Raw genomic sequence first — 14,136 nt, forward strand, 5'->3', positions numbered from 1 at the left:
GTGGGCCCCCGGGGGACCATGGCAGGCAGAGGCGTTCGTTACAGAACCGGACTTTCCAGAGGTAGCAATCTGGAAAGGGCACAAGTAAACAATTGGTGGTGCAAGGAGTGGGAGCACCCAATAGAGGTGGTAACAGGGAGAGGGTCAGTTTACGGGGTGCCTGTGGAATCACAGAGGGAGCTGGTCAGCATGCGGGTGCTTCAGGTCTGGCAAATGCTGGCGTGCAGCAGAAAATTGAGCCTATTAACGTGAGTATGAGGGGCAGACATGTGGCTTCTGAGGTAACTCAAAGCAGGCGCACGGTTTCTAGTCGGTCATATACAGATGCAGTGCATTTAGGGTGCATTGGTGCTGGCTGGAATTCGTCTGAGGTTGCGTCTAAATGCACTTCAGTAATATCAGCACTGGTCCCTGTTCTTACTACGGGTCATACTGAGGGGAGCCTTGAGGGGGCAGACGCCCTCCATGATTAATGAGTGCAGTGTTATTGAACCAGCAGCCACGGGTTCACGTGCTAGGGCACGCAGGGAATGTGAGGGTAATGAAATACTTGATGAGTGTCTACTGGATGTTTCCCATTGCATTTCTCCTGCAGAATCTTTGATTGTCCCTGAACCACAGGAGGAATCAGGGGAGTCGGAGGCTGTGGTCGATTCCGCTCTAGACGATGGCGGTAGGTTTTATGGGGATTCTGATTTTGACCTTGAAGCATGTCAGGAGGGTGTGGTAGCCAGCTCGGGCAATAAGTCAATGGTTAAGGAGAAAACATGCAAGCAAAAAGCTGCAGATAAGCAAAAACACAGGTGCAGGAAGGAGAGTGGTTCATCCACATCTTCCTCAGAGTCCTCAGATTTAGAGGATAGTAATTGCAGTGGTTGCAAGAGAAAACACAAAAGAAAGAGCAAACACAGCAGTTCTAGAATGTCCTCAGAGGAGGGTCCTGAGGATTCTCTGCAATGTGCTAATACGGCTGTTTTAAGAGGAATACGGCCGCGAATTAGGGATCGTATATGAGAGGGCAGATATGTTAACATGTTTGCGTTAACTAGCAAAGTAAAGAAGGCATTAGCTGTGTCCCGAAAGAAATTGGGTATGGGGAAGAGGCGTATAAATCATATTCTAATTGGCAAAAAAGTATGCTGGTCTTTGCAGCCTGTTATTTAGATATGAGACCTCAAGAGCATTTGAACATAATCAAATATATGTATTTGTTACATGAATTAACGAGATCAGGGCGCGGGACAGCTTGGTGGATTTATGATGAGGATTTTCGTAGGAAACAGCATGGCAGAGCTGTCATAGATTTTGGTAGGAAGGTGTCGTAGATGTTACACAACCACAGAAGAGTGGTTCTGAAGCGATTAGTGAGAAACGTGGTAGTAACAGTAGTAGATGGATGGCAGGTAATAACAGTCAAGATAGGTGCTATGCTTTTAATAATGACCAATGTACCCTAGAGTCTAGGTGTCATTTTCGGCATGTTTATATCCGCTGTGGGGGGGGGGTCACATCCTATTAGAGACTGCTCACGGCACTCAGGTGGTAGAGGAGGTTTTAACAGATAGCAGAACTGCACTCCCGCGGTTGCCAATGCTAAGTAGGGCCTTTACTCCTGTGAGTTTGGATAAATTGTCTTATTGGTTAGAATATTACCCAAACAGGGAAGACGCTTATTTGTTAAGGTTGGGTTTTTCCAGAGGTTTCCCTTTGCCTATTAAGGGCCAAGTTTGTTCTGGTGTGGTTTGTAATTTACAAAAGTTTATATTAATTCAGCATTTATCATGTCCAAAGGGGTCTTCAGTTAATGATGCCATTCCAGAGTTTTTGACCATAGCAGTTTATCAATCTTTTGAAGATGCATTGGCAAAGGTTAGATCATTTGGTAGGGGAGCGTTTTTGAGTAAAATTGACATAGAGTTGTCTTTTCGTCTTTTGCCCATTGATCCGGAATTTTTTCGCTATTTGGGTTTTCGCCTGGCAGATGGTTTCTATGTTTATAGATGTCTTCCTATGGGTTGTTCTATATCTTGTTCGTATTTTGACAAGTTTAGTAGTTTCTTGCATTAGTATATTTCAGAATATTCAGGCGAGTCTGGAATTGTTCATTATTTAGATGATTTTTTGTTCATGTGCCCTGCTGAATCCGATATTTGTGGTAATATTTTATTGAATGCATTGTAATTGTTTTACTGATTTTGGGGTTCCAGTAGCTGAGGAAAAGACGGTGGGCCCTATATCGGTGTTGACCTTCTTGGGTATTGAAATTGATACAATTGAGGGTTGCTGTCGTTTGCCCATGGAAAAAGTAGTAAAGTTGAGGTAGGATATAATGGCGGCATTGGCTAATGGCAAGGTGACATTTAAACAGGCTCAATCATTGTTGGGGTCGCTTAATTTCGCTGGCAGGGTTATCCCAATGGGTAAGGTCTTTAGCAGGAAATTGGAAAGAGCGACAGCTGGTGTTAAGAGGCCAGGTCATTTTATACACTTATCTAAAGAAATTCATAGGGATTTGCATATTTGGGAAGTTTTTGTTGGATTTTAATGGTGTTCGCATTTGGCAGTCTGAACCCAGATCCAATGTTGAGTTGCAGTTATTCACTGATGCTTCTGGTTCTTTGGGTTTTGGAGCGTACCTGGAGGGCAGGTGGTGCGCGTCCCCCTGGCCCAAAGCATGGTTTGCCGGGGGAAACGACTTGACCAGTAGGTCGGGTCTTGACCTCCGGAAAACCATGGTTAGGGACCTAGTTAGCCTACAAAACAGGTTACCCTTCCTAAGCGTGGGATGGTCTGACATCGTTACACAGTTAGTGTGGAAGGCGCTCAGAGACCGGATGCCATAGAGTTGTTCCAGCGCTGGATCAATTCTGTGGTGGGCTGGGCTGTGAGTGAGAACTGGTGGTTTGTGGACCCGCATCCCTCCATTTCGGTTTCTACCCCTGAGGTCTACATGGCCGATGGTGTCCATTTAAATTTGAGGGGTATGGAAATTTATCTGGAGGACCTGTTGTCCTGTCTATAGTTGGGAATTTTAATAGTTAGGTACAAGGAATTTTTAGGAGAAGGAGTAAGCTGAGTTTTTTAAGGTTTGCGGTATGGTGGTGGGGTTTCGTTGAAACTGTGGTGGGTTGGGATGGCCTGAAATTGTGGCTGTAGTTGAAAAAGGGTTTATAGGTGCTCAGGAGATAAGAAAGTGGTGGCGTTTGATACATTACGGGGCCGGAGTACCATCGGACCAGGTGGGCTTTCGGTCTCCGGTGGAGTGGGTAGACACCTAAGCACCTTTTGGTTTGGAGTTGTGGAATATCTTGAGTGGAGAGTTGGCCACGATATCCCCGGTAAAGATTAATCAACACAAGGGGTGGCAAATGGCCCCATATTGCCCTTTGTGATGCGATGGAGGCTGGGCTGAAATTGGGCCCTTGCCTTTTCTTGTGGTTTGAAACTTAGATGTTGTTTGGGTCAGCCACAATAAAAAGGGTTAAAATTTAGAATAAATAGGGAATTGATTTAAATAGGCCGACCCTCCTTGCCACCATACCATTTGTTTAATAATAAAGCTGACATTTTTATTTGGCAAAATTATTCCTGTTGTCGGTGTCAGTTATTTCCTTAGCATATGTCTTGAGTATGCGTGTGAATGAAGGATAGTCTATGATAGACATTTTAAGAGAATGGTGGACGTTTCATATGTCTATAGTGACATAAAATTCTGAGTAGTATACTGAATGAAGCAGCAAGGACAGATGGAGGTGTGTCCATGGTAATTGCTTGGCCTATGGGGTTGCTGAGGAATCAGGTGATGGGATGGGCTTAGCCCTTCTGAGGGGAGGATTGATTAAGTTCTCCCTCTTTTCCTCAGAAAAAATTGACCCTCCCACCCGTCCTATGGTGAGTTCTTATTGGTGTTGGCTTGGTGGGTTGGGACGGCCTGAAATTGTGGCTGTAGTTGAAAAAGGGTTTATAGGTGCTCAGGAGATGGGAAGGTGGTGGAGTTTGATACATTACGGGGCCGGAGTGCCATCGGACCAGGTGGGCTTCGGTCTCCGGTGGAGTGGGTAGACAGCTGAACACCTTTTGGTTTGGAGTTGGGGAATACCTTGAGTGGAGAGTTGGCCATGGTAAACCCGGTAAAGATTAATCAACACAAATGGCCCCTTATTGCCCCTTGTGATGCGATGGAGGCTGGGTGAACTTGGGCCCTTGCCTCTTCTTGTGGTTTGAAACTTAGATGTTGTTTGGGTCAGCCACAATAAAAAGGGTCAAAATTTTAGAATAAATAGGGACTTGATTTAAATAGGCCATCCCTCCTTACCATTTGTTTAATAATAAAGCTGACATTTTTATTTATTTATTTTATTGGCAAAATGATTCCTGTTGTTGGTGTCAGTTATTTCCTTAGAGTATACCTTGAGTATGCGTGTGAATGAAGGATAGTCTACCATAGACATTTTATATGTTCATAAGAATTCCAATACGTGTGATTCCACTTAGTCTACATTAGTAGATATAAGAACTACAGTACTGTATGTGTCAGCTTCACATCCCTTTAGCAATTATGCTATGTTATTACTTAATACAGGTTGAGTATCCCATATCCAAATATTCCGAAATACGGAATTATCCAAAATACAGACTTTTTTGAGTGAGAGTGAGATAGTGAAATCTTTGTTTTCTGTGGCTCAATGTACTCAAACTTTGTTTAATACACAAAGTTATTAAAAATATTGTATTAATGGACCTTCAGGCTGTGTGTATATGGTGTATATGAAACATAAATGAATTGTGTGAATGTATACACACACTTTGTTTAATGCACAAAGTTATTAAAAATATTGGCTAAAATTACCTTCAGGCTGTGTGTATAAGGTGTATATGTAACATAAATGCATTCTGTAGTTAGACTTGGGTCCCATCGCCATGATATCTCATTATGGTATGCAATTATTCCAAAATACGGAGAAATCCGATATCCAAAATACCTCTGGTCCCAAGTGTTTTGGATAAGGGATACTCAACCTGTAGTGGATTTAGTGGAGTTATGCTATTTTTTTTCATTAAGTATTAATTACTTGATAATCTCGACCATTTAATAATCTTTTAATATAGTCAGTACACTATAAAATTTACCATCTTTTTTGTTTTTAATTTAATTTATTTTCTATTTAGAAGAAAGAGTTTTATGTCCTTTAATCCCATGTGTACTAGTTTTAACTTGCATGTCACAAAATTCTGGGATCATCCTCCAACCCATATTCTTCTCATATTTGCCCTAGAAAGACAGACCTTTATATTGGCTTACCCAATATTTTCCTTATATTGCTACACTGGTTCCGACACAGCATTAATATTACAGTTAACTCTGTGGCCTATGCGTGCACCATATTTTCTGAGGACAGGACGGCAGTCACAGCCTGAGACACACCTGAACTTTTGCACGCCCTATTTCCTCCCTAAACGGTCCCTGACTGTCAATCGATCTGCAAATAAATCATCACTGCAAGCAACATCACTAAAGTACTTTGGCATGTGCGCAGTGCGACTAAGATGCACAAGCAGTTTACCGATAATCACTTGATACCGTAAATATCGGCATTGCATACATCTCTGAATCAGGGCCATAATCATTTTTGTACTGCACTCCTTAGAAAATTCTATTTCTGTCCCAACAGTGACAACGATCTATGCTTTAAGTTGTAATGTATCAATTTTTGCAAACCAATTCTGATACATCCCACCCCTATTCACCTGCATACTGACATTTTTGATAACCTGTATGCAGAATTACTTATCCCCAGGACAGCTCTTCTGATACTGTTCTGTCCAAGGGATGTAGACATCACATTTATGACCCAGGAATCTAGTTACTGGATGGCAGTGCCACAGGTAGCAGAGAGGGATCTGTTTTCATTCTTTAATACACTCCAAACATGACTTGGAATAACTTGACCTTCAATTCAGATTTGTTAGACCTTTAAATTACATGGGACTACTCCAAATAGCTGTTTTACTGAATTTGGCACTTAAGGGAAAAAGAAGTAGCGTTAATGGATGGAAAAATGTCTTAAAGCTATAAACAACATTGGTCACATGCTGCAAAATATGTATGTACTGCTTTTCACATGTAAGGCATGGTTTTATACGTGATATTTGCACAGCTTTACCATACAAATTAAGTTTTGAACTGTACAGATATTACAGTACATAGTAACACATTTCTATATTCAATATTCAACATTCGAAAGGATGTCACTTTGCTAAAGGACAAAAAATGATATAGTGCAGACTGGATTCACCAACAGCTGACAACTCACAAAGGGTCAACACTGGCTTGTCAGTAGAACAATAATGTCTATTGCTCACATACAGTAAGCAATATACACAAAGATCATTTCAGTCTACAAGACTCCCATTACCCCTGATGAAGGTCTGAATGTCTATTGTAGGACTATTTCTTTTACTTTCAGTAGCATAATTATACGTGTGTGTGTGTGTGTGTGTGTGTGTGTGTGTGTGTGTGTGTGTGTGTGTACTGCTTTATTTTTATGGTGTGCACAATAAATGTGGGGTCACAGATACATAGGGAAAATTTAGAAAATTCTCAAGAAGGGCACGTTACAGTTAGAGATGCGTGCAAACCCTCGTGTTTTGGTTATTACTCATCATTGTGTTTTGGCAAAACCACCTTCAAGTGTTTTGGTTCAGATTCAGTTATTGGATCGATTATGAATACCTATAAAATCGATAAAAATCGTTAGACATTGATAGAAAAAATTGATAAAAATTTATAAAAACAGGTAAAATCATGTAATTTGGACATGTTTGCATTTAATCCAAAACCTGTGTTTGGTTTATCAATCCGAGTTCCGAATTGACAACAGACCTGAGCCGGGAACCGGTTCCACTTGGAACTCCAAAGTGATTCTGAACTGGGACTCGATATGACTCAGAACTCCTAAATTCGGGTGTGTTTATAATTCAGGAAAACCGGAATGTACATCTCTACTCCCAGTGAATAGGGAATGACTCTAGTGTTGTTATAGAAGTGTTATTAATTTCCCTTTTTCAGGTTTCATGTGCTATTCTCTAGCCTGCATTTCACTAGCGAAAGCCTATCAAGACTGAAATCCCGAGACTAATGTGGAAGGTCACTCCTGCATTAATAACATACAATGGTATTAGAGCAGATTGAACACCTTTAAATATATTCCACAGCTTTATTGTTAGCTTTGGGTTTGAACAAGCATGCTTGTGTTTGAGGCTCTAACCTAAAATGCATATATTTTTATTTTATATATGAATATAATTCTTGAAAATTCACTTATCTGAAACATGGCCATGTATAATGTACAATGATCTTTGCTTTTCCAGATAAAGTGGGCAGATTTCTGAGGTAAACCATTTTTATAATGCTTTATTTTCGGTTCTCCTTCATAAACTAATATTATGTGCTCCAAGCTGATTTATCAATACTAAACCCATTTATTTTTATTAACTTGTGGGATTTTAAATATATTAATCATTAATAACAGATAAGTTTATAAGCAAATTACTAACATTTATACCGTGTATTTACAATCACCCATATTTTCTGAAGGTTTATTTTAATTAAATGTTCCTGCTTTCTGTCAGTGTAGCTATTAATATAGCAGAAGTAGCAACCTATGGATCTCGGTTCTCCAGCTCAATGCATTGAATCCTTGATTTCTGACATATGCACCGGTAATAAATGCAGATCTATAAACAGTGCATATTTCTCTATAGTAACAAACCCTAGTATTTTCTTTGCCTGAATTGATGCAGTGTTATTGTAACACTATATTAGATTAGATTATTATTGCGCTTGCATGTTCATGGGCTGTATAGTATTTTGTCATGTTTTCTTTCTGCAGATATTTGTATATTTCATTAGGACCATAAATTATTTCTGTGACTGTTGCATCTAGGCTTTGTTTCAGAATTCTGTCAGTAAACCTAAGATGGATGGATTCCTATCCTGAAGCAGTTTGAATATATGCATTAGAAATTACAGAGGACATTGTTACTGAATACAAAATAGTCTTGTAGTAGTTGTAGTAGAAGGAAACGCCTTTCTGGAAAAGATCATCTAGGTAACATTAATTCTTTCCTATGGCCATATTAAATATACAGGGTGATTGATTGAAAAAACTAGGTCTTCATATAATTTTAAACAAAGTATTTTTTTTTTACTTTTTGCAAACAGTGTTTATCAATAAACATGCTGTTAATTAAATAAATACATAACTACATGAAAATAATGATGTAAATAAATAAAAATTAGACACATTTGATTGGTAATTTAAGTAAGGAACAATGGTTATAAAAAAACAAATTTCTATAATAAAACATGAGTACAACAAAAAAAAACGTAAACAATGAACAAAAAAAAATTTAATAAAAAGTTCAGAGGAGAACACTGGTAAGGTCAGTGAATGTGGTAATTAAACAACTCCCAATCTAAAATAGTTTTTATTATTATTATTATTATTATTATTATTTCACGCAAGTACAGGAGGCTTTATTGTGTTGTATGAGACACAACAGAAGTAATTAATGACAGAGGTATGCAGTACATGCATCATTGTTTTTTACCACATTAATAAAGATGATCACTTTTATTAATAAAACTATTAGAGATGTGCAATTTGGTTCTGCGGAAATCAGACTCCATCCAAAATTTTTGTGGATACGAACTAAACCAAAACCTGGTCAAGATCTCCTGAGGAGATCCAATCCTAATCGAGTCCCGGTTAGGAATTTGGATTTTAAATACGAATTTCGTGTTTTGGATTGCAAAAGTTACATGATTTTAGCTGTTTTTATTGATTTTCAATTACTATTGATTTTTTTTAAATACATTTTTAACCAAACCATAAACCGAATCCAAACCAAATCCCTGGTGCATCTCTGAAACATACAGAGAACCTCACAGGGTGGTGGATTGAGCATCCCTAATTTTAAGCAGTATTATCTCTCTGCACAGCTTGAGCAATGCATTTAATGGCACAGTCCTGCTCCCTCGAGAGTATGGGTTCATCTTGAGGCTGAAGGTCTGGGGATGCTCTCTCCTCCTTCCCTCCTTTGGCTCCCATGGACTCAACGCCCAAAAAAGGTTAATTATCACCCCATAGTCTCCCAATCCCTAACAATACCAGATTCTGCGTCCCGAACATATGGCCTTTCCCCATCTCCGTCCACAATCATTCCATTGTAATTATTCCATTGTTCAACTCTCCAGAATTCCCCCCTGGCCTCGTCTCATCTGTGGTCTCCTTTTGGCAGAAGCATGGTATTAGATACCTATATGATTTGTCCCACGACACTTCTTCTCCCCAATTTTACAACAGTCTACATTTCATATTCCCTCTAAAAAATTTGACCAACATTTCTGAAATATAGTGTCACATAATGATAAAACATAATATTCATGAAAATATATTTTCTCCATCTATTTTGTTGCTATTTCTGTTGTTAAACAACGCCACACTTTTTTACTGAGAAAATATTTAAAGTTTTCACTTTGTAACTTCAATAAAGCTTAGCACTGGGTACAAGCATAACACAATGTAATGTCACTACTAGTCTCCCTAGAGTTACTGCTCTATAAAGAGTCACTGAGAATCTGCCTTAGGCTGCTAGGCAGCTGCATAAAATAAGTAAAATTACCTAAAATAGGAATATCACGATGCATGTGATTAGTTTTGAGAATTCATATTTCATGTCATAAATATGGAAAGAACAAATCTGCAATTTAAATACTTACAAAATTATTCTGCACAAATGAAATGTCACAGGTACAGGAAGTCCAAGGAACACATACAAATGCTCATTACATAAAGTGATCCAAAATCAGAATTTTAGATGGAGTCGGACTATGGTATTTTTTTTTTTTTTTTTGGGGGGGGGGGGGTGTTTGCAAAACACCAGGGAATACTTGGATATTAAAAGAAAAACAATTCTAGCCAGAAATAATTCAGACAGAATTTCACAAGAATACTAGTAAAAAAAATTCAAACATTTCACCTATTCCAACCATTTGTTGAAATGAGTCTTTGTGATTCCTTGGTCCCTATCTTTCACCTGGTCCTAGCTGTAATTATATAATGTGCCTATAAAATGTTCCACATATCTAGCGTCTTCTTTAGAGTCTGCTGTAAAACAATAAGTCAACAAGCAGTTTAAAATTTGGCTCAGGCTGCATCACCACTCTTGTATACATACTTTAAAAGATAAAATGAAAAATAATGATTATTGGTGTAAATAAGTTGACAGCTTTTTAATTGGAATGTGAAAGTGGGATAGCCAAGAAATGTATCAGTATGGTCACAACAAACTATTGGTAATGGACATACTAATGAAATTTACCAAACTGTCATCAAACTGTTTGTGAGAGAAAAAAATATCTATCAATGAGAATCCCAGAAATTAGAAAGAAAAATTGGATCTAGGGCTCCCTAATTTTGCAACAAATGGACAGAAAATGGTTATAACATTCCAAAGTCGTCTTCAGTGGGATTGTGGACAACTTTAATACTTCAATACTGGCCTCATTTATTTATTTAGCAATTATTTATATAGTGCATACATATTCCACAACACTTTTTCATAGAATACTTCAGTCATTCACATCAGGCCCTGCCCCAGTGGATCTTACAATCAAAATTCCTTACCAGATCTACACACAAATATATAAAGTACTAGGGCGGCGGCTCCCACACTGTGCGCCATGGTGCACTTTCAGGGGTGTCAAAGCTAGGAGGTCCAGTCCGGTACCAAATCAAATTATTTGTGCACTGCTTTAGCCTCAATTACAGTGCACAGTTGCCTACACAGAGCAGACTGCGCCGTGTAGTTCCTGTGCGCCTTTGGCCCTGCCTCCTCCATTCTCCCCTTCTGTGTGGCTGCTTCCTCCAGGCCACCACTGCACAGACAGATATGGGCCCTAACAGTGGTAAGGGGAACAGCATGACGATTCCCCTCTCTTCCCCAACTCACCAAAACAAAAATAATCAAATATATTTCAAAAAGCACAGAAGCGTTGACAGAGCAGAGAAAGGTTTAATAGGTGGGGACGGTGAGAAAGGAGACTAAGGTGCAAAAGGGAGATTTAGGGAATAGAAAATTATAGAAAGTTTGGAGAAAAAGAAGAGAGAGTAGAACCTCGAAAGAGTGGGTTAAAAAAGGGATAATGTTATAAAAGGAGATGCACCTGTTACACTTTCTAACATGAAATTTGTCTACAATTTGATATATGTATCTATCTAGGTCCTCTGCCACTTACCTCTTTGAGGTAATTCAATGCAGTGATGTGCCGCCAGCTGCTCGCAAAATTGGCCAGTTATGGTAGTGATGATATCACAAGCTAAGGGGTATGGAGGAAAAGTTACATTGGCGGTGGCAATATGCCTTTGCAAAACAGCACATCGCGTCCATAACTTTGAACTGAATTCCCCCCTTTGTCCGCCTGAATAGGGATACCTGTTATTTTTTTTCTCCTGCTTCATGTGTTTGTCTCTCATTGTCCCCCCCTCGCACCTGCCCCCTCCTCTGTCTCACATCTGCTCTTACAACCCACTGTTCACTTGTCCCCCCCTCCCCCCCTCTTCTTCCGCTTTTCATGCCTCTCCTTTCTCCTCTTCCTCTCCATGTGATAAGCCAAACCAGTGATGGTGAGCAAACAGCAACGTGAACAACCAGAAGCACAAACATGTCAATCATCACAAAAGTGAGCTAAAGAATGGCAGGTACAGTAAGCTCAGTTTTCATGCTTTCAGAACTTTTATTGAGTATCTCAACAGGAAACTTTTGGCGGGATATGCAATTAAGCTCTGCATACACAGGAAGTCATGGTAAGAAAACCTTGCTTGTTTATGCAAGTGATACATTAGCGTGAAAGGTTCCAGTGGTAACTCAACACTACTAGAATTTATTCCTGGCCTAGTGGTGCCACAAAAAATATCGGAGACACTAAGGGCCTAATTCATGTTTGTGCACAATGCCAATGTTCACACAACTGAGCGATTATCAGCAGACTGCACATGCGCGAAGATCACACTGCGCATGTGCCAAGGTACCTTTGCAATGCCGCTCGCGGTGAGATTTTTAATGTAGAGTGACTGACAAGGAAGGAACTATTTGGGGATGGAAATGGGGAGTGGCACTGGCAGGCATGTCACTGCCATTTTGGGGGTATGTATCTGCATTCAGCATAGAATGGCGCATTCAGTCTGCGTGACAATAGACTTACTCGAGCAGTCGATGTTCCTCGTTATTGCATTTGTGCTGCATATACAGTATGTACGCTGTTGCTAAGGACTTAGTCATAGTTCCAGTGGGCATCTATAGTCTTTTCTGGGCAGCAGCTTCACTTACGATAATTAGCAATTACGTAGCCTGAAAAATTGCAGCTGCATTGGCATGTGCATACAGACATGAATTAGGCTCTATGGGTGCTGTGAACCAAGAAAGAATGGGAACCACTGCACTGGGTTATTTTATTATAAGAGACCAATAAACCTACCAGTATGTTTTTGGAGTGTTGAAGGAAACCTTAGCACCAGTAGAAACCACAGTTAGATTAACAATGGGATGTATTAAGCTCCAGCTCCAGGCCTCCACATAAAAATAGGCCCATAATCATGGCAGCATGATGATGACCAGCCATCGGCTGGCCACATAGTTGGCCATAAATCATAATTATAAATATTATGGGGGATATTCAATTGTTTGAAAAGCCGGTTGGGTGTCTGTTTGTCCCTATCTAATAGGAAAAAACAGACACCCAACTGACTTTTCAAACATTTGAATTCCCCCCTATATTTCTATTTTTCTCACAAAATGATGTAATTTGTATATTTTCACATTATTAGGGAGTAGTTGGGGCTTACATTGTAGGGGGTATATACGCCCATAAGGCTCTTGCCACACCCACAGAACACTTGTTACATCTCCCCAATTCTCACAATAGGCCCTTGAATATCTTCAGGCCCATGTGGCCCTTAATCCGGCCCTGGTAGAAACTAGAGATGTGCGGCGGGCACTTTTCGTGTTTTGTGATTTGGTTCTAATTCCACTTTCGTGTTTTGGTTTTGGCTTGGTTTTGCCAAAACCACCCTTTCATGTTTTGGTTTTGGTTTTGGATCTGGGCAATTTAAAAAAAACACCCATAAAAACAGCTAAAATCACAGAATTTGGGGGTAATTTTGCTCCTACAGTATTATTAACCTCAATAACAATAATTTTCACTCATTTCCAGTCTATTCTGAACACTTCACACCTCACAATATTGCTTTTAGGCCAAAAGGTTGCACCGAGGTTGCTGGATAACTAAGCTAAGCGACACAAGTGGACAACATAAACACCTGGCCCATCTAGGAGTGGCACTGCAGTGTCAGACAGGAGGGCAGATATAAAAAAGGCCCCAAAGAGCACATCATGCAAAGAAGAAAAAGAATTGCAGTAAGGTAGTTGTATGACTAAGCCAAGCGACACAAACAATTGGCCCATCTAGGCGTGGCACTGCAGTGGCAGACAGGAGAGCAGATATCAAAAAAGACCCCTAACAGCACATGATGCAAAGAAGAAAAAAAGGTGCCCCGAGGTTGCTGTAGGCCTAAGCTAAGCGACACAACCACCTGGCCCATCTAGTAGTGTCACGCAGTGGCTGAATGTAGAGAGTGGGCCGCAATTGTTCGGTCCACTGACAACATCTCCAGCACGCTCCAGTCACTTTAAAAAAAATCTGCAATTGATGGACTTATACGACAGTATCCCAGGACTAATACAGCAGTACCCCTGGACTCATACGGCAGTGTCACACAGGATGGCACTTTTCAAAAACTAGGCCCCAAACAGCACCTCATGCAAAGATGTCGAAGAGGTGCAATGAGGTAGCTGTATGACTAAGCCAAGCGACACAAACAATTCCAACTGGAATTATACATCCAAATCACTGGAATTAATTGGCAAGATCACTGTAATTAATAATTATAAATAACTGAAAGTAACTGGCAAAATCACAGTAATTATACGTCCAAATCACTGGAATTAAATGGCAAGATCACTGTAATTAATAATTATAAATCAATGTAATTAATTGGCAAGATCACTGTAATT

The sequence above is a fragment of the Pseudophryne corroboree genome, chromosome 7, assembly GCF_028390025.1.
Source record: "Pseudophryne corroboree isolate aPseCor3 chromosome 7, aPseCor3.hap2, whole genome shotgun sequence".
NCBI classification, from domain to species: domain Eukaryota; kingdom Metazoa; phylum Chordata; class Amphibia; order Anura; family Myobatrachidae; genus Pseudophryne; species Pseudophryne corroboree.